The 25,873-nt window shown below is 39.6% G+C and overlaps 1 protein-coding gene and 1 long non-coding RNA gene across 9 annotated transcripts in view; one reads left to right on the top strand and one right to left on the bottom strand.

Moving 5' to 3' along the window:
• Positions 1-1,809: 1,809 nt before the first annotated feature.
• Positions 1,810-13,905, bottom strand: LOC139827183 (uncharacterized). Of its 2 annotated transcripts, XR_011737483.1 has the most exons (4): positions 13,060-13,905; positions 8,347-8,479; positions 6,791-7,008; positions 1,810-4,164 (listed from the first exon to the last, which is right to left on the bottom strand). It is a non-coding gene; the product is annotated as an uncharacterized lncRNA (long non-coding RNA). The 2 variants fall into 2 exon arrangements; XR_011737482.1 differs by having other exon boundaries at positions 1,810-7,008.
• Positions 13,050-25,873, top strand: part of MBP (myelin basic protein) — a 115,321-nt gene continuing 102,497 nt past the window's right edge. For 2 of the 7 annotated variants that reach the window (XM_065831423.2, XM_065831427.2), the window contains exon 1: positions 13,811-13,941. The gene's annotated coding sequence lies outside the window, so the exon portion shown is untranslated. Of the gene's footprint in view, positions 13,170-13,810; positions 13,942-14,193; positions 14,370-14,412; positions 14,436-14,526; positions 14,552-14,739; positions 15,040-25,873 lie in introns of those variants that run through there. The other 5 variants (XM_065831425.2, XM_065831424.2, XM_071804319.1 and 2 more) reach the window with 5 other exon arrangements.

Genomic DNA, 25,873 nt, shown 5'->3' with positions numbered 1-25,873 from the left:
TCCTGATTATCACATTATCCTTTTCCAAACCGTCTGCATTTATTTCTTAATGACAGTCTTTTTCTCTTAATTAAATGGTTGGAAAAATGGAGGAAAACAGCTGGAGTTTTTCCTAAATGAGACTAATTTTTCAAGAGCAAAAGGTAAATTACATTTTTTTCTCAAATAAAAAAAAAATCTCAGAATACATCAAATAGAAAGAAAATCTTCTATCTCTTGCCCCAGAAAAGTGTAACATCCAGTATTTTTATCTCTTTTCAGAGTAGTTCAGTCTGAAGCCTGTTATAACTGAAAAATTAATTATCAGTCTCAGCAGAAGCTAGGCATTGAATTGGGCCATACAAGCCAAGGCCTTAACTCACAGACAGCCTTGAAATGGAAAGACTGTGACAGTTTCTGTGGAAGAAGGCAGGTGGCAGTGCATTTATATTACATAGTTTTCTAATCATGCTGACAGACATCACTTTTATAGCCCTATTAGCTCAGCACTTCTCTTGAGCAGTATATCCAGGTGTGAATGGCTCCTGATAAAACATCACTGTACAAAACACGATTTCACCCCTCCTGAAACCCCATGTAATAAATAATTTTGCAACTAATGTCATTGGTTTTTAATAGGTGTGTTTGTAAAAAGTCCTCCATACTGCATTAAGAAGTCGCACGATCTAATCCTAAAGTGGGTTTTTTCCAAGTACAGGCATGAAATAATGATGCACTGTGTCACTAATTCTCAGTATTACTGGATAAAGAAGAATTATTTATTTACTTTGTGATCTAATATGTAAGACTTGGATATAGAAAGAGAGAAATTGACAACACAAAACTAAATTTAGTATTTTGCAAGCAAAATGAGGCAGTCTGAGGCACTGGAACAGGCTGCCAAGAGAAGCTGTGGATGCCCCATCCCTGGAAGTGTTCAAGTCCAGGTTGGACAGGGCTTTGAGCAACCTGGTCTATTAGAAGGTGTCCCTGCTCATGGCAGGGCACCTGGAATTAGGTGATCTTTAAGGTCCCTTCCAACCAAAACCATTATATGATTTTACAAGAAGAGAGAGAAAAACAATTGAGAATGTGAAATTGCTAAGTATTATTCTATTATTGAAGAAACAGAAGACATAATTAATAGACAGTGCTGAGCAAGAGACATATTAGTTGATGCTTGATGTTTTATTTTAACCTAGTATTTCACTTGAACAGTGACCTTATGACAGAGGTTATAATTAAAATACTCTTTTCTATACTTAATAAAAAGGTTTCCAGCTTTTTTTTTTTTTTTTTTTGTAACTACTGTTATTACCCTGAATTAAATCTCTGACAGCAGCCTGGATGCCACACATCACAGAAAATTCAGTTCCTTTCCCAGGAGAGCTTATGGTCTGATTAAGCTGACATTAAAATCAACATAGATCTCCTCGTTAACTTAAGGAAAAGAGACTGATTACATCAGTCCAGATTTAAGAGTTAAGGATCACAGTTGCATACTGCTTTGAACAGGCAGCTTCAGTGAATCTAAGTGCAAGATGACATTCAGCAAGCTGTTCTTTGCAAGTGGAACACTCACCAAAAGCACTTTTTTGCCCACATGCAGATATGCCTTGAACACTTTTCAGTGCTATTCCCGGCACGCAGCACAAACACAAGATTTGCAGTGAGGCTGGAGACATTCTACTTGACTTGTTAAGCCTTCAAGATGAGCAAAAGAGGCTTACTCCTGAAAAGGATCCTTTAATTTTTGCAGTTTGGTTTCAACAAAGCAAATGTGGAAACTTATTGTAGAAACACATTATTTCTTACATTTATTGACAGGGTTTTTATAAAGATAGGCATAAGATTTCCAAACAGTGATTTATTTCTTCCCCATTTGAGTGGAAAATCAGAAGCTAACTAATAGCCATGAACAAAATATGTTCGCTCATTGTTAAAACAGATATTATTTTCCCCATCTGGCTACAAATCAGATTGTATGGAAGCCCTTAGTTTGTGCCAAACCGGCAGGAGGTGGGAATTCTTATTAAAAATAGAGGTAGTACAGAATTCGTCAAAGTTGTTAATGAACTACAGTCCCACAGCATGAGAAACCGATGTAGTCAAATGAAAGAAAAATGAAACAAAATAAACCCAACCCAACCAAACCAAACCCAAAAACCACCACAACAAAAAAAAAGTGCGCTAGCTGCAACAATGTTTATTAAGGTCACTATGAACCCAAGGCCTTTTTCTGCTGCATGCCATTTCCAACATTAAAGTAAAGGATAGTGGATACTATAAAGACTTTAAATAACAGAAAAGATAGCAAATGGACACAGACAGATGAGAAGGTGTATAAAGAGGCAAATATTATCGGTGAGCTTGCTTGGTAGTTGTCTTAGTACACCCTGGCCTTAACGGCAGTCATGATGTCTGTGGGTGTTTTTATTTGGGGTGGGAGTGGGTGGTTTTTGCACATTCTGTTTGGGGTTTTTTTGAACATATGTGTTATTGCAACTGAGGGTATTAAAGTAACTGGAAGGAGGATAATGAGATAGCTCTGCAGATGTTTACAGGGAGAATTGAGGGCACAGATAATCTCACGATGTCATCTCTACCTTCCCCTCTAAGGATTTGTGTAAGTTTGCGTGGGTTATATACTCAATTAGCACATAACTGGCTTCAGACCTTTCTAGTTCATACTACACGCCTACCTTCGTTTTGGTGAAGTTCAAGTTGGAGAATTTTAAATACAAGAGATTTTGGTAACAGGGGTGAGGTGTATGTTACCTGTAAAACTAAATGTTGCTATGTAAAGAGGTGTTCAGTCTAAGGGTCTTGTGGTATTAAATATGTACCTGACTTAACCTGGATTGATGGGTCATTACTGTCATCAAAAATATATTTTCCTTTCATAGTTTTTCTACAGTAGAACACTTTTATATTTTTCACTCTATAATACATCATTTCTGAATACATCATTTTCTCATGCTGAGAAATGCTGACACTTGATGTAAAAATTATGCACCAGTTATATTACTAATAAAAAAATAAAACTATTTTCTGCTATTCTGGACAGTATTGTGGCTCCAGTACATGCTGATTTACAATAATAGTTTCACAAAACTGATCTTTGAACAAAGTTCAAAATAGAACAGTAAATGATGTTGATTGCCAAGTATAGTGATATTTTTTTTGTTTGTTTATCATCTTAAAATGGCTATTGTAAAATTATGTTAGCTGTTTCTTCCTACATCTATTATTTTGGACATTGTTTACAATTTATCTAGCAAAACGCCTTTTCATTTGTTAATTTCTAGGGACTCTTTGAATTTTTTCAGATTTACAATTAGCTTGATGGAAAATTGTGGAAGAGAAACCTAGCCATGGCCTACAATCACTGTGGTACCAAACCCAAAAGTTAATGAAAGATACGCAACAGTTTCACGTGTGAAGGAAATATTACACAAAATAATCTGAAAAAAACCCCATGCATAGCATAGAAGTATGACTGAAACAAAGCTGTTTTCAGACAAAGACTTTCCTGGGCTAAGGCTGAACCATAGATAAGACTGGTCTACAAAAAACTTCTCACATCAATATTTTTAGAGGGATAATTTCAATCACTGGCAGCTGTTCTGCTGTGATTCATTTTTTCCAGTAATTTACATCTATCGCTATATAATTACAAGCTATAACTATAGATGTTGGCCTTCACAGGTTCATTAATTTATGAAGACTTTTCTGAACATGTACACAGAACTGAATGCTTTGGGATGAAGTTTTAAGATTTGTCTGTTTTTATGAAATTATTAATATATGCTACTATTTATGAATACACTCACTTTAATTCTAAATTCATTGAATTTGGCTGCTCCCCAACGGAGGTGTTGACAGTAAGTTCGAAAGCATTCACAAAAATATCTTGATCTGCTTGTTTTCTATTTGTTTTGTTTCTTCTTGGAAAGTCTGCTGTCTGCAGACAAGTAACTAGCATTTTTTTCTGTTTTCCATTTTAAGTATTTTTTTCCCTTGAAATGTCAAGTTTCCAATTTACATCATCTCTCTGGGTGATGCATCAGACTTCAGTCCTTCCCCAGCTGTGTGAGCGGTACAACAACAGAGTATACTTTGCATTTTCTTCATTTTAGAAAAAGGGCATGTTGTAAAACATGGAACACTGGATGTCTCATCCCACTAAACAAAGATAGTGCGTAGTCAGTCATTTATGCAATATTTCAGCAGCCATCTTTACCTCTTCCACATTGCTGTCACCTCTCTGCTTAGTGGCAACCATTTACATGCACAAATATCTTTGTCTTAGCTACAAATAGTACTGAAGCAGAGATAACTGTATACAATATTTTGCTTCCAATATTTAGCTTTCAAGTAACTTTGATGACCAATTTTAAGAAAACAAATCTTCAAAAATCAGTTCTAGTCAGGAAAAAAAAAAAAAAAAACAGAAAGAAAATACTTAGTCTAACAAATAGCCCTCTCAGGTAGCTTCACTAAACCCCTACCATGGACTTGCATAAGAAATTTAACAAAAAGGTTTCTTCCCAATATTTGATCCTATGAAGAAGCTAAAAATTTTGCCAGCTATTTGGGCCACTTGGTGTTGGCACCGTAAAACTACCACAGCTGTAAGTAACATCAGTTGCAGTCTGGCATCGTGGTTGCATTCTTTAACTCAGCACGCACCATCACACCTCTTCATTAGTCTTCATCAGGAAATTTTGGACTACCAAAACGATCGCAGGGGGTTGACTTCCATGGCATGCATGCCGTCTGCAGTGCAGATGTCAGAGTTTGAGAACTATGGGGGTGTGATGGAGCAACCCCAAGAGGGATCACTGGCTGTGCCTTCTCCCTGCTGCAGACAGATCATGTCCAGGGCATCGAAGCTCATGCTGTTGCCTCACCCGATGCTTTCAGTTAGCGTTCCCCACCTCTGAACTCCATTCCTACAAATGAAACTACCTTTCTCCCCTTATTTGTCCTGCTTATAAGAATCTATGATACACTGGCAGATTCACAGGTGCACCCTTGCCCAGCAACGTGAATGGTATACTTGTGAACCCCAGTCATGTCCTACACTACTGCTGCCTATTACCCATTTGTATTAATACCTTTGTTTTCCCTTCCCTGAAGGCATTACTTAGGAAAAGTTTAGAGTTTAATTGCTTCAAGAATTTAATTTTCATCTTGTCCTATCAGATTATTTGCAACCTTTGTCAGGTGGCATCTTCCACCCATTTTACAGACATCCTTCTTATCGAGCTCATATTAAACAGGAAGGAATCCAGACAGACAACTGTAGGGTGTGTTCCTATTGGAACACATCTGAGCCCCAAATCTTCCTTTAGTCTATAAGCATTCAATAATCATCACTGATATCAGACTGTCTGTTTCTGAAGCACATGCTACTGCAAATCAGGCCATTTATTCAGGTGTTTTAATACGGACTGAAGAGCCCATTTTAGTCTCCTACTCTCAAAAATCCCTACTTACACACTTGCGCCAATGACCATTACATGAACTAGTGGACAAGTATGAATGATAGTTCCTTGTATGTAGAAGCAAAACACCTCATATAACTGAATTATGAAAAAAGGGAACCTTCATAATCATAGCTCTTCTTCTTGCTCGGTTTGCAGTATAGAAACATTTAGGGTTTCTTCCTTGAAAGAAATTTGTGCCAATAAATATAATCATACTTTGCTTGACCATGTCATAACTAGTCATTAGTCTCATAATGTTAAAGTGTTCTTTACATAGGCAGTAAAACTAGCTAGTAATAAGTTAATTCTTAAATCATTTTGTCTATTTGTAGCTAAAAATCAGATACATCTCATCTGACAGATAAATCCAATAAATCATTGGCAATTCAGTCTTTCTCCCACCAAAAGAGCAGAGTCTAAGCTATGGATTTCTTTCATTGGAAATTATGTTTAAGAAAATCTTCTTTCCATGGAACAGACACTAAGTCCTCCAGCTTCTGTTATCTATTCAAGTTGGAGTTCTCTCTGAATTATTTTTTTTTTAATTTGTTCTACTTCTTTCTTTTTTTTTTTTTTTGTGCTAAGCATCTTCTCTTTTTTAAGTGTACCTCCTCTTACCACCACCTTCCTTCCTACTATCATCTAGTTAATCTATTTTTTGATTTCCTGTTTATTATTTTTTCAGTAAGACTCCATTGATGAAAGTAAAGTTTCATACTACTAACTCAAGCTATGAAGAATGGAAAAACTTACCAGGAATATGATAGACTATTGCTGTCTCTGAGGTGCCTACTGTTTTTCCTTCAAGAGGCAACTTTAATATTTAAAATTACCTAATACAAAGAAGATGCATGGTGTGCATTATTACAGAGCTCAGTGGTGTATTTTGGGAAACAGCTGAATTAATTTGTTCCTGCTTCTTCACTGCATACAATTTTTACAGGACACTTATTTCAAATACATTGGGAAATACCTAATAATTAGCACCAGAAAATATCACAGATACAAATGGAAGTATGCTAGGTGGTCAACACCACCCACTGGAAGACTTGGCTTTGGCCACTTATAATTTCACCAAATTTCAGTTGTTTGGGAAAACAATTTATTTGGACTCTGCCTTTCCCTAACGCCTCGAAAACATTGTTTGAGCTATTTCTTGCACTAAGATTACACAGAAAGTTACTTGTTCCAGTAAAAATAAACAAGCAAACTTAGGTTTTGCAATGTATGTCTAAAAATCTACATGGATTGTTAGTATTTAGAATTTAGATCTACCATGCAGGTTAAAATGAACACCCAGATGCATTGTCTTACCATACCTTATATTTGTTTTCTCCAAGAAATTGAAAGCTTGGCATAGTCAAATCCAGAGCTGATCTGAGGTGAAGTTTTCAGTGTTGCCTGTGAAAGCGAGACAGCAATTAACCTGCTCAAGCCCCTTTGAAACGCTGAGGATAGTCCTTTATCTTCTGAATGTTTGGAGGCTATGGCTTTTCAAAGCTGAGTCTTGTTGCACTGTGACTGTAAAGAAGGTCTCCTGAAGATTGAAGTGTGGAAAAAAAACAACATAGAAATAATAAGAAGGTAATTGAAGACAATACTGTTCAATCTATCATTGTTCAGGAAGACAAGATCAGAACTGTATTTACAGTGATTACTGAATATTGTGTCTATATTAATAGATTCAGACTTCTCCATCATACTTATTTTCACAGTACTTTTCATGGTCGGTTCAAACAGCATTCTTTTATTACAGGTAAATTTATTAGGTGTATAAATCTGAATCACTTTCTGATTGCAGTTTGAGTCACTCTCCTACCCATCACCTCTGAATTTGGGGTAAACTCCAGTCTTAAGCAATTCAGTACAGTGCACACTGTAAAGGAATGAACTGCTACTTGAAAGCTTCTCTGTTTCTACTTAACTATTTGTTAACCCCATAGCATACGTCAATACATATCCATCAGTCAGATGTGATCACCAAGAATAGACATTCTCTGGCACAAACTGTGGTACTGTCATGCTGATCTTTAAAAATACTACTGGCACTGATGCTTTCTGGGCCAGTTTCATTGTAGTGAGGCAAACTCTGCAAGGGTACCCTGTCCTCCTTTTTAAAAACAAACTTCACAGGGGCAAACAATTTCCTTTTGTTGTTGACCTTCAATTTGCTAACTTCAAACACTCTGCAAATGTGGACTTCGGGGGAGGGCATGTTACACATTGACAACTCTAGCTAAAGCCGGTCGCAGAAGAAAGTTATGTGTGCTTTATTAACAAGCATTTCAAGCGTAGCTGATAGAATTCCTTCTTATTTACATTGCACTAGCTATTTCATCCGTTCCGACTGAAAGAAAAGATAAGAGAGCGGTTAACAGGCTGCCATGTATGAAAGAGAAGAGTACTTCCCGGGGGAGGAGGGGAAAGAAGGCAGTGCAAGCAAGTACATGCCCTATAATGGTACACTTTGCATAGATTTATACTGAAAAGTGCTTGCTGTTTCCAAATCCCTCTAGACTGTGCAACAGCAAAACAGCAAAATGGCACGATTTCCTACCCTCCAAAGCTGAAGCCCAGCTGCAAAACGTGACTGTTTTTGTAGCAGGAGAGGAAACAGCGCGAAGGGGAAGGCCCCAGTTCAGTTATTAGACATGTTTGCTGGTTTTTCTATGCTGCAGCTGTATTCAGGCATTCTGGAGTACGTTTTATGTGTGAGACTGGTTGACTTCCTCTCGTTGGAAACGCGTTGAATAGCAATAAAGCAGAGCTTTGTAGGTGTCTGCCCACACAACGACTACAGTTTCTCTCTTTAGCAGCAGGAGAAAATGTAATAATGGCTATAATGTTTCAGATGTAAAGAATATGTTTTACTTACTGTAAAAGTGATCTGAGCACACATCTCCTGTGAAGACATCTCATATTTTATCTGCATTCTGTGATTTAGTTTCAAAATGCAGTGAATTCAAGAGGTGAGTGATCACAAATTGCATGTAACACAAATCTTACGCCTTGGCAGATTTTCATTTCAAGAATTACACCATAACAAAAAAAAAAAAAAAAAATCAGTCATTATCTTATATCACACATTTTTAACACATCTTTTATTTCCCTTATAAAAATGAATTTGTAATTTCAAATGTCAGAATCCTACAACTATGTAAAGAAAAAAAAAATACATTTAACTGTGAGTGCCAGGCAATTATTCTTATTGGTAAATACACTAAATCCATTTTTATGTTTTAAGCCTGTTTGCTTGTTTGTTTGTTTGCGTGGTGGGGGAACGAGGGGAGGTTTGGTTGGTTGGGTTTTTTTACCCCAATTACCCTTTTTGGATACTTTCACCTGGGGAGTTATAAATCTTGTTTTTTAAAACTAAGTGAAAGCATTCTTCCTCTTTTTTTCATTATAAAAAGCAAACAGATTTCCAACTGGACAGCCTTGCATTTAACATTTGTTTCCAAGTTCAGTGTGATAGATTGTTAGAGCTTTCACATCTGTGGAATAAAACTGATTTCTCCAAATGGCTCCCATAAGCTGGTCTTAGAAACAAACCAGCACTTCATGGCATTCTGGGTGTTGTATTGAGAACATGCATAATACAAATGGACACACGGGAAGAACTCCCTCCGACACTAAGCTGAGAAAGGACTGCTATTTTAAAAACTTTTATACTAACATAGGGGAAGTGTTGTGCTGGTCATCCCAAAGTGAAGTCCCGGTTCTGAAGAACATGTAATATAAGAACCAAGGTGTGATAAGGGGAGAGGGGAAAATGAGAAGAAGAGAGTTTCAAAGTAGGTAGAGCCCTGGATATATCCATTTCTTCAAGTTAGTTTTCTGTCTGCCCACAGAAGCCTTTACCACACTTAGAAAGTGGCTTAAGAAAAAAGGGCTATACGTATACCATACGTGTAATTAGTGAGAATAAAGGCACTTCGACTTGTGTAAGCAAAGACGAATTTATACTCAGGCTTGTTTTCCATTCACTCATTTGTAAATTAACCACACACATCAGGTATGTTTTCCAGTTGATTAAGCGCTAGTGAAAAACAGAAACACGCTAATGTGCTTAATAGCACTGAAACACATCAAATATTTTTACTAACTTTTCCTTTCACTGGAATGGTTGCATTAGAAGAAACAGAAGAGTAAAAACTCCTTTTGTGGTAGGAATTTTTGACTATTATTGCAGCAGTGCATGAGATCTGTTCGACATATCCTGTGAGGTAATCATTTTTACAGAAAACTGCGTTGTCAGAGGCAAGCATTAGACAGAGACAAAAAACCTACAAAATGAAGAAAATCAGTTTGAAAGTCTGCGATGTTCATCTTCACACTCCTGTGCTACTACAACCACCTGTTACTGAGCTTTTTGATCTTTTTCAGCAAACAGGATATTGGTGGGTGACATAAAAATAATGCTCGTCTCTTGCTTTAGAATTTGAAGAGAAAATTTTTAGGTAAACAATTCTGAACAAAAATTCTTGTTTGATCATTATCAGGTTATTTTTACTCTAAAACACAATATCACTCAGATCTTTAAATGCCAGCATTTCTGTAAATTATTATTTTTCTTTTTCATTCAGGCAAAGATATAACATATTAATTAAAAGGTCTGTCAATATCTATTACACTATCATCCATCCGCTGCTGTCTTCATCTAGTAGGGAATCCTAATTTACCAGGAGAAAGATTTTCTTCCGAATGCATATTTACAATAAGGTAATGTGCCTTAATAGCATGGGTAGTAGGAAACTATGAGTTTGGACAAGTTTTCTGAAAAGGGTCGGTCTCCTTGTGGCTGCAGAACACTTCGATTCTCAAGGTTCATTTAGAAAATAAAGATGAATTTTTTTTAAGACTCAAAGGCTTAGAAACAGTGTCTTTTTACTGCCCCTTTCACATTTATTTGCTGAAAAAGGACACATTTTGAGCCATTTTTCTAAATGTTTGGTGGAGAGCTTCTGAAGTTTAGCCACCATGACCATATAGAAAATTCTCAGCAACCAAGCCTAACTTTGGGATTCACCAGTTGCAGACACCTAGGTCCTAGCTGGTAGTAGATCTCATCATCTGCAGATAATGGTGTTCTGTTTGATTACGTACACAGAGTTAGATTATTCAAGCACTTGCTCTTGTATGAGAGTCTTCTTGGAAAAAAACTTGTTCTGATTCTACTTATAAAAGTACTGTAAGCATTGTGTTGTTACTTTCAAGGCCTCATATATAACAAAAGCATTTATGAAATACACATCACAAAAAGGTTTTATGAAATACACCAATCTCATAAGCCTTTATAATTAAGATTTGATCTTAAGACTTAAACGATAGTGGTATCAGCTGGAGTTCATGGAAGGTCCACTCATCAAAAATTTCAAATTAGTTCATAATTGGGTCTAGATTAATGTTTCCTCTCCATGTAGGGCTTGATATCATTAATCTTGCATCAGCAACCACCACTGCCTCAGTGATGGTTCCTCATTATGGCATGTGGCCATTTTCAGTCCTTTAAAGCGAATAGCCATTCTTTAATCTTAATCCAATAACATTCTGTGAACTTTAATTAAATCATTCTTTGAGTTTATATGACATTGGTCTGATTACCCATTATGAGGCTTTCATGCCCAAACTACAGTTTCCCTACTAAGTCTAACCTATTGGCCAACCAGGTCAATTGTTTCTGATTAGGAATAATAAATGGCCAATTCTAGTACAAAAATATATATGAAATATTGTGCAAATTCTGCTTCCTTTCCATTCCCTTTCTTTGATTTGCATCTCAAGTAATTTTTACTGGACAGTTAATTTAAAAAAATCAAGATTAATTTCCTTCTATCAGTTGTTTTCATACTCAGGTAGACCTCTCTAGAGTGGCTCAAAGAGCAGGCATGAAATAGCGTGTGGGGAATATTTAAAAAAGAAGACGGCATTTTTATTTTCTCTATGCAACAGGAAGGAAACAAAAGAAGAAATTATACAGGCTTTGTAGGCCAAGACACATATGCACTTGCTTTTTCCATATAGAATTTCCAGTAGCTGGCATTCATTAGTAATAGAATTATAATCAGAATGTCTACATTAATAGCTACCAATGCTGTCCGTGATCCTAGGGTTTTTACAGAAGCTAAATTTTTATGACTATATATGTAAACAAGCATACTGACATCTGCCTACATACAAAATTCCCGGAACAATAAAAGAAGCTACACACTGAAAAGTACGGAGATGTTTGACACATTAAGAGAGAGCTGATGCAACCGTGGTATGCAACACAGCTGTACAAGGGCAATCATTTTTCCATTTTGTTTTTCACATACTGTATGACAATCCATATTTTGCAGCTGTGACTCTCCTCACTCTCTTATAGGCCTTTAGGCCACAACAGAGGAACCATGCATAATTGTACCTACACATGCACACATGGGTATTTTTATATATATTTAGATGTGTAACTGGCGTATGCACATCTGTATGCAAAGATATGTTCACGTGTGTAAACACATGACCCACTAGCTGCAGCATAATTATTCTTGCTCAAAACTACAAGTAATATGAAAATATGCGAGGCTGGTGTTCTAGACTCTTTACCATGATTTATTAATCTGCCTTCTGAGAGTGTGTTTAGACAGGATTTTGGATCTAATTTTACCCTGAGATTTTATGTAAAAAAGGCAGAGATGACCACCTGAAGATTGAAATTGACTGTCTTCTTTTAATGCCGATAAATATTGATTTCTTTTTGTCATGCTTTCTAACAAAGTTGCCATTTAAAAGTTAAAATATGCAAAAATCTTAACTACCAAAGTTATTTAATGTGCTCCTCAAATTTCCAAGAAAAGCAATGTTTTTTTGCCAGTGAGGGAGTGTGAGGAAAGAGGCTGATTCAAAACAGTATTGTCTGTATTCTCAGACTTGGAATTGCTCATACTGGTAGTATTCCATCTATTTTTTTCCCCCTGCAATCCTTCCTTCCATGATCTTTTTTAACTCACACTCGAGAGTTTTATCTTCAGGCTTAGCATGCTGTATGGTAGCCTTCATACTTACAATAGACTCACATTGCAAACTTCTCATTGTAAGGAATTACCAGTAGGATGTTCCTATCATACAGTGGAAATGTTTATCCAAATTAAACTGTTTATCCATAAGAACACACAGTTTATAATCTGACTCAAAGTATTTTTCTAAAACCTTCTCCATCTTCAAAGAGAAATAGCAAACAAAAAAAGTCTTACTTATTGAAGAATTAGTGGGTAGCTGACTTAATAACTCTGCATTTGCTGAGGTTTAAACATGATGCACTTGACAGGTGCAACAGATAAACACAGTAATCACCAGTGAACTTTACAAATAAAGTGACTTCTTTAAAAAAGCAACTATCTATAAATTTGCTTTCTACTTTTGCATTTTTTGCACAGGATGGAAACTCATATTATTTGCCCAAAATATACATAAAAGTGAATTGCTTCCCCCCCTCGCCTCAGGTCAGATGAAATTCCAAAGGCAGTTTCTCTTCCCTCTAAACCCCGAACAGCCCCACCCTCGGGGTTAATGCTCTGAAACTTCTTCCCACGAAGGTGGCCCGCACCTCACACTAACGTGACACCGAGTCACAGTGCTGCAGGATGCCCATCTGATGGCGTGTGAGTTATGCCCTGGGACTCCGATTCAGACCAGGCAAAGCACAGCGTTACCCAGGTATCTGTTGCGGGTGCGTGACTTCGATTCTAAAATTGCAGGTGGCGCTTCCTCCCGCCCCGACTCAGGTTCACTAAGGTCTCGCTAGGCCAAGTTGTGTGGACGAATTACCGGCCCATGGTTGTCAGGCCCGAGAGGGCAGCGAGCGAACAGGGTAGCGAGGTTGTCCCCGCTTGCCTCACCGGAGCCGCGGCCAAATCCAGCTCCCAGTGACCCAAGCCCACTCGCCTCGCCTCCCCTTCCCGGCAGGAGCACGGTGCTCGCCCAGGGTAACGGGCTCCCGTCCCCACTTCGCCCTCAGGGATCCTTGTCCTGCCCGGCTCCACCGGCGGGGTGCGGGGCCAGTCCGGTGCCCTCGCCCGCTGCTGCTTCCTGGTTGCGGGCGGCGCGGCTGCCGAGGGGCGGGCGGTGGGGAGCGGCTGCCGGGCAGCGTTGCAGCCGCCGGGGCGCACCTCCCGCGCAGGTACCGCCGTGCTTGCAAGGGGAGGGCCGAAGGCAGGAAAAAGCAACCCAGGAAAGCGGCAGTACCGGGCGGGGGAAACGCGGTCGTGCGGTAGCGGGAGGGGACCCAGACGCAGAGGTTTCTTCCCTCCCCTGGCTGCGAAGTCTGCCGCCCGCCCCCCTCACCTCCCGGCTCTGTCCCTGCTTCTCCCCGCCTCCTCCCCTCTCGGTGGGTGGCGGGGACGGGTGTAGGGGGTGCTGCTCTCTCGTACCTCGGCTGCACCCCCTGCATGCAGCCCCCGGAGCGCCGCAGCCTAGGAGGACACGCCGGGTGCGTTATTATTTACTCCTTCCTCTATTATTATTGTGTGGTGTGTGTTTTGGTTTTATTTCTGTCCTTCTCTTCGGGCGGGAGACGTGCAGGGAGCAGGTCGGGGGAACTGGGGGAGACCCCCGCCGCCACCACCAGCTTTGGGGCCGTACCCGCCTCGCACGCCGCGCTCCGCCGTGTTTGTTGTTGTGCTCCGGGGAAGGCGGTGGCAGAGCGAGCGGTTCACCCGGGGCCGCAGGGAGCGGGGGGGGAAGCGTTTCGACTTGCTTCTCTTCCTCTTCGCCGTGCCTGCCCCGCGTCCCTCCTCCTCGGCGGGGCAGCCGCAGGGGGCTCGGCGGAAAACGGGCAGCGCTGGGACACCTGGAGCAGGTGGTGCCGGGACGGACGGGCAGCGCTAGGTGGCCCGTGGGTTCCCTCCCCCGGGACAGGTACTCGGCGGATAGGGCGAGCAGCGCTCGGGGCGGCCCGCCACGATCGGCGGGGCGGATGGGGAGGTGAGGGCAGCGCCGCCCGGCCCCGCGGAGGTGACTCCTCCTCGGCGCGGGCAGCCGAGGGACTCGGGGCTCCCCCTGCGGCGGGGCAACGGCGGCCCCGGCCGGAGCCTCTGCCGGTGCGTTACATAACCGGGCGGGTGGACGGACACAGCGTGTCCGCGTCCCGGGCGGCAGCCGGAGGCCCGGGGTGGGTGCTGTGAGCTTCCGGTTTTACATCGTGGACGCGCACGGAGTTTTAACAGAAACAAGACAACTTCTCTTTTTTTTTTTTTTTTTTTTTTTTTAAAACCTCAGGGGGCAAACCCGCGGGGCTGAGGAGCGGGGCAGGTGCTGCGCCCGCCGCCATCCCACCGGCTGCCCCCTCCACCTTCCCCTGCCCGGCCACTCAGCGGTTCTTACCAGGGAATTCCTTGAAGTTTCTGTGCAGAAAGCCTGAGCCGCCCCGGTGGCGGGGTCCGGGCTGCGGGGTGCCGCTGTCAGCGCCCCCGCCGCCCCCGTGTCGCCGCCGCCTCCTCCTCTCACCGGCTTGAAGCTGCCGAACCTTTGGTGCTGTCACCAGCTGTGCGGTTTCTGTGGAGGGTTTGTCGATGTTCGAAATAACTCGGTGTGTGTGGTGGGCTACAGCAACAGTGAAGGCTGCAGATTTAGTTTCTTTCTGTGCTTGTGGGGATTTTAATTTTTTATCTTTTTTTTTTTTTTTTTTTAAGTCGCTGCACGATTAGTCTCAGGAAGAATGTAAACATGTATTTTTGTAGTTTTAAGTAGGTCAGTCATGATAGTGTTTCCTGTGGGCATCACATTTGTTCTTCAGTATATTAGATGCTACATTTGGAGTAATGTTGACTGAAAAAAAAAAAAAAAAGAAGAAACTGTGAAAATAAAGCCTTTCTTGTGAAGAAGCTGAAGGTTCCCACCTTTTCAGTGGGACCAGAATTGAATCTCAGGTGATCAGGAGTGACAGTGTGTATATTGCACTATTTTATTTCTGTTATGCCCACTAATTATTTTTAAAATGCTGAGGCTAATAAATATAGCTTTATGTCTGGAGTACTGCTAGTTCACAGATGGAAACAAGTTAACCTGTAGATTGTGGGGTGATTGTGCATAAAGGCTTGAAATGCCTGTCTGGAAGGATGATGAAGTGCTGCCTGTCAGTCAAGGGCAATAATAACGGAGTTCAGAGAACAGCTTTGTTTTATGTTAATCATTTGGTTACTGGTCAGTTGAGTGGGAAGCAGTTCTCTAAAGACTCTAAATGGTCTTAATGATAACTGGTGTGAGTCTGTCAAAGCTCTCAAGCATCATGGATTCTCTACTTTTCGTGTTTTACATCAGCTCTGCCTATATGCATTCTGAATTATTCTGAAAAGCACCTATGAGAACACTAAAAAGGCCATACTGGGTGTGCTGGTGTTAAACCACGACACTGGGATATACCAAATTTCTACTGGCAGTGGCCAAGAGCAGGTGCCCAGAGAGGACTGTGATGGGGACAGCTTGAAGGGGTGCTTCCCCAGAATATTCTGTCTAGGCAGCTGTGGCTTGAGGATTCCCTTGGGTTAAAGTGTGCTTGACAGACACAGAGTTCATTTTATGTTGTGTTGTTTTTTGTTTTTTTTTTTTTTTCTTTGATCTGATACAATAGTTTTTGAAGCCATGTAGACTTTTAGTAAGATTACAGAAAGGTATCTGAAGAAATAGGTGACAAGATGAAGCATTTCACAGAAATTATTGATCAGTAGTAAAATGGTCAAAGGGCAGTTTCTAGTTTGCAAAGGCCTATGCATAGAAGTTATATTAATGTATATTAATTTTCCAAGCAATGATCATGCATTAGACTCTGAGATAATCCATCTAAAATAAAGCTTGGTATTCATAATGAAACAAATGGCAGAGAGTGTTTTGTTCTTCTAACATCTCCTAATGAAATGGATTCAAATTCATTTTCACTGAGTTGGGAAAAAACCATGAATAAAATGTTTTGTCAGCTTCGCTGGATTTATAATAAGTAGAGAATTAAGAATAGAAATTGAGAGTTTATGCCCTACTGCACAACTGAAGAATGTGCACAAACTTTCAAAGCCACTGATCTATAATGATAATTTCTATGAATTAGGTAGTGAATGGTACGGTTGTTACTGTGGTTATAAATGTTGGCCCACCCAGACCCTTTGCTTTATGATAGAAATTGCAGCATGTTTCTTAAAAATAGTTTCATATTCAAATAGTTGCTTAATTTTGTGCGCTCATGAAAATTTTCATGACAAAATTGTTCTTGCATTGAACTTTGTTCCTCATAAAGTCAGCTCCCATGCCATACCTAGATTTCTAGTCAGCTAAGCTCTACATCCTTTTTAAATACAAGCTTGTCAGAATTATAAAAAACAAAGACCCAAAACATACTGCACATGCAGAGAAGGATTGTAGCTGTTCTCAAGGCATGGCAACAACAGAGACTTGATGTTAGTCACCCTTTGAATCGATAGCATAATTGGGACATGCTGCTGGCTCTTTCCAGTTCTGAGAGTTTGAGAAGATGGGTGCTAGTTGTGTGTTGGATTACAAATGAAGGTAAGTGGAATGGTAATAGTAGGATCAAGCAAGAGAGCAATCCGTCCTAGGGAAATGCCAGTGTTCTCGTTCCATGTTGCTTGGAGAAAGAGGGAATTTGGAAAATAGATGCTTGCATCTCAGTGCTGCCGCATATGCACAGATTTCCTATTTATTCTTTTTGTGATGTTTTTATTCCGTACTCCATATAAATTAGCCATATGATTGAAATAGCCACTTCAGTTATTTGTTCCACCAAATAGAACATATGATTATAGTTTAGGCTCTAATTACTCTGCTGCGTGATTGTTATGACTAATGAAACACTTTCATTGTAAACTGTTGAGAGAAGGCAGATAAAACTGAAATCCGTGTCTCATACTTACTTGCAGGGTAAGTAGCAAAATTTAAGTGTTCAAAATGATGTGCTACATGTGTTCTGTTGACTTCCTACCTGCCAAAAGGGAGTGCTGTGAAAATAGATGAGTGTTCATATGTTAGAACCTGGACAGTTTGGTTCAAGTTTTTGCTTACCAGAACTAAGCTAATTTAATTTACATGAGAACATAACAATTACTGACAGTCAACACAACATATGTGTGGATGAAATCTAGTATTCTTTGGTTAATGCACTGGAAGCTTAACCAGTATTTATTGGGGAGAAGGCTGGAAAGCTTGCAGTCTAAGACTTTCATTTGCATACAGGTTTAAAGTGTAAATTCTGTCATGAATTAAAGGATAGCACAGTCTTCTGGGCAGCTGATGACGTGTCCAGTCCTGTGATGTTTAATTACCTGAATGATTTTTCTCTCAGGCAAGATGTCGCGTTGAAGCTGTGATCCGTGTTTTCTGCGGTGAGGCTCTTGCTTAAATAAAAGACACCAGTGACGAACAGCAGTAGGTCAGGAACTTTTAGATGCAGTTTTGAATACAGCCAGTTGATAGACTTTTATAAAACAGGCATGTGTCTGGTTGCTTCAAAATGCTTTGTAGAAAATGGGAAGGGAAAAAGCAATTACAGTTGTTCAGAGCTGTTAGGTGCTTCCAAGAAAAAAATCAGCAGGACACTGTCATTTCTGAAGAAGCCTGAATTTATATGTCATAAAAATAGTAAGAAGTTAGCAACCAGTGGAAGAATCAGTAAAAGGATGTATGCTTTAGAGCTTGGCTGCTCAAATAGCTGGTGCAGCTGCAGTTTTATACAGATAACCCTAGGCTCCAGTACTTTATTTGCATATTTCTTGTGTTAATATCCATTTTCTGGGGCACCCAGCCTTCTGCACAAACTGTTTAATTTGTACTTAATTAGATAATCGGTAAAAAATGAACAAGTTAGTCTCTTGAGGGATGGATCCACTTGCCAAAGGCAGCGGCTGACTCCAGTGGAGATGACATTAGAGCTACGTTACTGTAGCCTTCAGTCACGGTTCTGGGGGCAGATCCTTCTCACCTGAATGAGACAACACGCGAACACTGTTCAAGCTAAAGGAGCACGATATGCTGATACCCACTAGGTCGTAAATTCAAATGACACAATTGGAATCTGGTTCTCTAGGGGTTTCGCCCACCTGAGGATTTAGATAAAATGTTCATAGTTATGCTGAGCACTGTAGAGTTAGCTGTGGTTGGAAAGTGTGGCACAAAACTTCATTGGCAGCTATCCACAAGTGAGACAGTGATAGTGTCTAATCTTACAGATTCAGTGACATTAAATAGTGGCTATGTCACACTCAGTTTTATATTTTCTTAACTTAATCATCTCATTTAAATCACTTACGGGTCTTCTGTATTTGTTTCTCTGGTTATTTTAATGTATTAGTTGCACATGAAATAATTTCTTGTACTATCTAATCACCGTACACATAGCAAATGTAATCCTGGTTGAATCCTGGTGTCACATGGACTTTTGGGTATAGTAGTAAAAAATTTTTATGTTAATTATGTAGATGATTAGCAATTTCATTGACTTCTGAAGAACAAATTGCACTCATGTTTTCTTACTTTGCCAGCTGTTTTCAGTTTGGCTTTTTCCTTTTTTTATGACATTTTCTTGATGTCCAGAAGATATCAGTCACCCTCATTTCAGTTTTCTCCACCTCATCTTCTTAGCTGAGAGGTTTGCAGAGACTGACCCTTCTTTAAAAGGCTGATCATCCTGGGTTTAACTGTTCTGTAGAGACTGACCTACAGCTTCCTACTATTTTCTTTAAAGGATTCAGAATTGATTATGAACAATTTTTCATAGCTAAAGAATTTCTAAATGGCAGCTACTTAAACAGTTCCTGACAACAGTATTTGGATTTTAATGTTTTGGTTTTCTCCTATTTGGAAAAAAACTTTATGGTTCTTAACATGCTTGGCTAAAAATAATTAGAGAACTCTTTGGTTAATATAAAGTGAGATCGTTACCATGAGGCTTCTTGCATCAGTTGCAGTAACTGTGAAATCCCAACTCTGTTGCTTGGAATAGCTGTAAATCTTGGACATATCCCAGGAAAGCCCACGCAAAGGGCAAGTGAGAGAAAAACAAGAAATAACATGGAAATTTCCAGCCAGCTTTTTTTTCCTTCTTCTTCTGTCCTGAAGTGATTTTGAAATAACTCAGTAGGGAAGTTTGTTTTCTAAATCTTTACTTCACTATAGCTTTTTATTTTTTTTTCTGAAGCTTTTGTAAGGCCTTTCAATGGTGAGAGATTATGAAAGTAATAAACCCGAAAAGATTGATCAAATCAGAATTTATATATTTGGTTTTTTAAGTACACAGTGACTGAAGGTACAATGGTAATTTTTATATTAATCTTTTTTTAAATGTGAGCTGGCTTTGATCCATGTATCAGCTGTATTAGTTCTGGTTTGCACATTGGAAAGGAAGGAAAGATGTTTTTTAAATGTCACTTATCTGTATTTTGTTCGAACACGTGCAAAATCTTGTAGTGTATAATTGCAATTCCTAATATTTAGTCCCTTAAGCTTTTGGGAAAGCTTGCACATTTGAGAATGTTAAAATTCAAGCCTTCCCAGATGGGTGAAATCAAGAACTGAGGGAATTTAGCATCTAACTATTATAATTTGAAAGTGAGAAAAGAAAATCAAAGCAAATACACACCAACATTTATTCCTGAAATTAACTCAGGCCTGTATTGTATTTTTATATGTTTACCTGGTGCATTATCTGGTTTCTGCTAAAGAGTTGAAATCTTTGGATCACAAGTGAAAGTATGTTTGTTCTTAGCCTACTTCTGATTTAGAAGTCAGAAAATTCAGGTAAAGCAATGCAGTTGGATAAGTTATAGCTATCTTTGGAATTCAGACACTTGGCAGAGCGAGAGGTCAGTACTAACAGACACACATAAAGCTGTTCTGGAGAAAGTTTATGTATTGTTTACAACCCTTGTACTCAGTCTTAATGTTTGATTTCAAACCTTGATTTTCTGAAAGAGATGTTTGAAGAATACAGAAAAGGGAACATTGTCATCAAAGATACAGATATGTTTGTCATATCTGGCTGCATTTTTCAGTCAGTTCTCTGGACTATGGTCTTGTGAATACATGCAAGACCATGAAAAATAATGGTTTTATGCAGTGGGTTAGGTTTGATCAAGGACTCCTATAGTGGAATAGTAGTCTGTCATCTCAGTGGCAATATATTTGTCCTCCAAAGATTCAAAAAGCCCTGAAATACAGTTCTGTAGTTGTCAGTACTCTCCCAATCTTTTCTTTTTCTGTTGCAAATTGAGCCATCATAGTTTCCAACTTAGAAGACAATTGAATATTCTGGGTGCCCAAGGGTCTTTCAGAGGACAGTGTCTAGCTGCTGCTTCTGATGTGTCTCAGGATCTGCTGTCAGCCCTTTCTGGACATGGTATTGCCAAAGTGTGGTATGGTGGCAAGAAGCCAACCATGAGGTAGGCTTGTCTTTGGATGTAAGATGTCCCACTGGTAAAACTGTCACAGTAAAATCATAGTTTCCAATGTAGTGGTAGCCTCAGAGCCCTATGGATAGTTGTCCTGTACCATCTACTTAGTATTCGCAGTCCTAATTTTCCTTGATAGAATTCAGATAGATGAACTAAAGTAAGGTAGAGTGGCTTCAGGCTGGTAATGCTGGTTGGGTGCATTAAGTGGTAGAGATGATCTTTGCTGTCTGTTCAAGTCTTCCTCACTAACCTAACAGTATAACTTTCACCTTGTCCCTTTCAGCTGGCCAAATCTCACTTATTCCTCAGGTTTTGTGTAGGCTATGTTAGTGTCTTGATGATGATACACTGTAGACTTTGGGTTTTTATATAATGCAGCGATTCTTCAGATCCCAATAACAGCTGTTGTTGTCCTCTGGCCTTAAACTCTGTGCATAAACCTGAGCGTCATCAACATATCCCTCACTCACAGCCACTTTCTTCTGACTAATATATTTAATAGTATATATATATATTATTAGAACTTCTGTTGACTTCCCAGTATACCCACTCCCAGGAAGTGTTCCTGGGGTTCATGACAAATTCATTGAGTAACCAAGGTTCTCAGCTCATCTCAGAAGAGACTCATAATCTTCTGGGATAAGACTTAAGTCCAAAGTATCTCATGGTTAATAGCAAAACATTGCTTTATGACGTTGTGTAATGTGTTATAATGCTTTTCACTTACCTTACACTCCATCACTGTTATTTCCCAGATGTCAACATCCCCCTTCTACAAAAAAAATCGGTCCTTAGTTAAACTCTCTTGTCAAATCTTGTCAATTCTCTGGATGAATAGTAGTGTTGGAATGCTATCAGATATCATCCCAGGCAGAGCTTGCAGTGATAATAAAGTCATATACTTGGGAATTGTGATGGATTTGCACATCCGCTGGCTTTTTTAGTGTGAAGGACAGCTGTACAACTTTGTGTCTAGAAAGGACCTGTTACAGTGAAAACTATGACAGCAAAGGTTGAAGCCAAAACAAGGAAAATAACTAGCCGATGTTTTCAGTACGTCTGTGGTATGGGATAAAATACTGATGAAACAGTACAAAGCAGTAACTTTGCAGATTGATGTGTTCCTTGAAGATTTATCCATAAAGAATGTTATAATAATTAGAATATGAAACTTTCTACCCTTATTGTGTTGTATTCATAGAGTTTTTGTAGCTCACACCATTCTAGAGAGCTATTAATAAAATAAGAGCAAAATCCATAATCCCCTAAAATACTAAAATCCACTGTCAGGTTACAGAGTGATCCCATTTTAGTTTGGCTCTTTAGTGAAATGGTCACTGAAAAATACTCAGCAATTTGATTCTAGGCTTTTTCAGCTCTACATTGCTTAGTTCAAAGGAAAAAACACCCAGTTCCTGAAAGGATGACCGAAAGACAGTGATGAACTGTTGTGGAAATGGTTGCCTGCTGTGCTTCATATGTTAGCAAAAGTTGTGATAGCAGATAGGCTTTTCACATTTTTAAAGTGAGCCTTGATATTAACTCTCCTTTTATTTTTGTAAAAGTAGAAAGAAAACAAAACAGTGATGTTTTATCTGCAGTTATTTTTTAGCTTAATATACATGCTCAAATAATTGGGATTGACTTGAAGGGGAAAAAAATGCAATCATCTTTTACTTTGGCTCTTTGTTGGGCCTTTTAGACTCTTTCTTCAAATTATGGAAGTATCGAGGGACTTCTTACTAAACAAAGTGCGTAGTTTCTACAGATAGAAACTCCCTGGTTTGGTTTTTTGTAATGTTTTATCTGTACTATTACTTTGCCCTGACTTGTTTGTGGAAAAGAGATAAGTATAAGCTTCTGCTTGGCTTTCATCAGCATAGTCTGACTCAGCACTGTTCACCTGGAGGGTAGGCAATAATTTGGCTTTGTTTTTGTTTTTCAGAAAGATATTCTTGTAAAATGGAAAAGGGCCCCTAACAGTTTCACAGGGAAAAGTAGTTGTTTTAAAGGGAATTCTAGTAGGTGCTTTTCAACTGAATGCAGGACTGATGATGTTGAAAAGTTCATCTTAAATTTTGGCCGACTTTTAGAGTGGGTTGCGAAATATTCGTTTCTCCTCCTCCTGTGTTGGAAGGCTTTGTATGTGGTGTGGTTATTTGGTTTGATTTTTTTTTTTTTTCCTCTCCTTAATTCTAACTCCTCAACACTGTGACCTTCTTTATTAATGAAAGCACTATAGGAAGAAATTTGTGCCCCTGGAAAGCATGAGAAAGGTTGCAAAATAGTTTTCATTACTTTTAATTGGCCTTTTATTATAAACAGTTTGTACATTTCATTTCTGTGAGTAATATTTTGTTCAAGTATTAGGCCTTAGTGAGGCCACAACCAGTAGGTAGCCACAACAAAAGTGTGCTCCTTGACTTAATGGAGTGATTTGGTACAATGCTGAGTAGCATCATATTCAGAATTCTGAACCGCAGTTTATATTCTACCATGAGGGACTGTTGTATCAGCCATGAAGTGTATGCTGTACCTGTAGTCTCTTTTGGTTTTGGTGCCTTCCCTCCGACAGCTGCTGTGCTATTAAGTGAATTAGGATTAATAGGAGTTGAGGTTGTTCAGTCATCCTGGCTCAGTGTGTCAAGCAGCTTTGTAGAGGGTTTTGAAGGACATATTTTGTAGGGCCCTTGTCAGTCACATGACTGAATAAATATGAGCATACACAGCTCTTTTGATCTGCGTAACTGCACACAATCGAGACAATAGTGAAGGCATTCACTGTACTGAATGTACCTAGATCATTTGTACAGCATGTTTTGAGTATGCCTGAAGTTTCTTCTGTCTTCCTGGATGCATTGTGCCTAAATGTGCATACTTTGCATAACGTACATTTGCATAACGAACAATTCCAGCATAGATGCATTCAGCTTAGAAGAGACTTTGGGAGATCTCCAGTCCATCCTTCTGCCCAAAGTAGGGTCACTCATTAAATCAGCAGTGTAGAGCCTTGTTTAGTTGCATCTTTAAAAGCTCCAAGGACAGAGATTCCACTGTATTTCAGGGCACATGTTTCGATGCTGGATTATTGTCATAGTGTAATTTTTTTTCGCCCTTATCTAATAAATATTTATAACTTCCTTGGTTTCAGTTGACATTGTTCTCCCCCCATGCGTGTCGGTAAAAAGCCTGGCTCCACCTTTTTAGTGATCTACTTTTAGATATTGGAAACTGGCTATTAGGTGCTCTAAAGCTTCCTCCAGGCTGAACAATCCCAGTGTCTTCTGCCTCTCCTCATAGGACATGTGCTCCAGCCACCATATATCTTTGTGGCCTTTCACTGAACTTACTCCATTTGACAGATACTTCATAGAGGGCATCCAAAAGTAGACCCAATAGTGCAGGTACCAGAGGAATGGATCATGCATGAAGCAGAACAATTCCTTCCCTCAGTCCACCAGCTGTGCTTCTGTTGTCAAAGCCCAGGATACTTTTAGCTGTCATTGCTGCCAGGTGGGCTGCTGACTCATGTCTTGCCTACTGATGTCAAAGTCCTCCAGATCATTTTCAGCAGAGCTGCTCACCGGTAAGTTAGTCTTCAGGCTGTGCTCACATGAGGTTTCTGTCAGCCCTATCTTAGTCATTCTGAATGGCAACCCTGCCCTCCAGTGAATCAGCTGCACTCCTAACTCTTGTGTTGTTTGCAGACTTATTGAATGTTCTGTACACTCGGCCAGGCTGTTGTTAAAGATATTAAACAGGACAGGGCCTCTAAACTATCCACTTGTAACCAGGTTGTGAACAATTAACAGCTACTGTTTGAGCCTGATGATAGAGATAGGGGTTTTTACCATCTAGTAGTCTGTCTGTCTAGACTGTAACTGAGATCAGGTTAGGCGCAAAGATGCTGTGAGAGGCGCTGAGTCTTGCTAAAAATCAAGGTAGGTGATACCACTGATCTCCTCTCATCTGCAGATCTCATTATTTTATGACAGAGAGCAATAATATTGGTCAGGCGCGATTTAACCGTGGAAAATCCATGTTGGTGATTCCCAGTCACCACCTTCTCTGTATGCCCAGAAATGACATCTGGGTGGGCATATGTCTGAATGTACTATGGGTGAAGACTAACAATGAAAGTAGGCTGGACTGTGATGCTTTCTTTCCCAGTGATCCCTCAGTCTTGGTAACTTGCGCATAATCCCTTTCCTCCTTTTCTTTTCTGGATGCCCTCTTGTCCATCTGTAGGTGGTTGAGTGTGTGCTGGTCACAGGATGGAGCACCTGCATCCTGGGAATGTGGTGATGAATGAGTGGGCACTCCATGTGACCTGGGGGAACAAGCTTGTTAGGAACAGGATATTGCTACTGGAGTGATTCCTGCTCCCTGTGTGTGAGGAATTTACAAGAAAGGAAGGTAGCAGCAGAAGTGACAGTAAGTTTAATAATTATATTGGTTTGATTGTTGTATTGCTGATCTGCTTATAGCCAGTGGGCTTTGTCTTGGATTCTCTTCTGTATTCATTTAGGTCCATAATCTTGCCGTTAGCTTGATAATAACAAGAAATGGATATGCAGGTGTCAGTGAGAGGACATGTGAAAAATCTTTGTTTGCATTCTAATATACATTTAAACCTTTTTTTTTTTTTTGGTGGTTGGCTGTGAGTTTTTTTTGTTGTTGTTGTTTTTGCTAATATGCATTTGAAACTTCTCCAGTCATGTACTGACTTGCTTTCTTCTAATCACAATTTTGATATTCCCTTATTACTCATAATTTTTTAGGTGTTTGTCCAGGTTTCAACTGGGATAGAGTTAATGTTCTTCTTAGTAGCTGGTTGGTGTTCCCATTGTAAATCCAGAATACAGCACTATAATGTTGATAACACACTGATGTTTTAGCTGTTGCTAAGTAGTAAAGGACTTTTCAGTTTCTCATGCTGTGCCAGGGGCGCAAGAAGCTGGGAGGTGGCAC

This window comes from Patagioenas fasciata, chromosome 2 (assembly GCF_037038585.1).
Source record: "Patagioenas fasciata isolate bPatFas1 chromosome 2, bPatFas1.hap1, whole genome shotgun sequence".
NCBI lineage: Eukaryota > Metazoa > Chordata > Aves > Columbiformes > Columbidae > Patagioenas > Patagioenas fasciata.
Note: the sequence above shows the minus strand (reverse complement) of the source record. Positions and strands in the feature narration are given on the sequence as shown.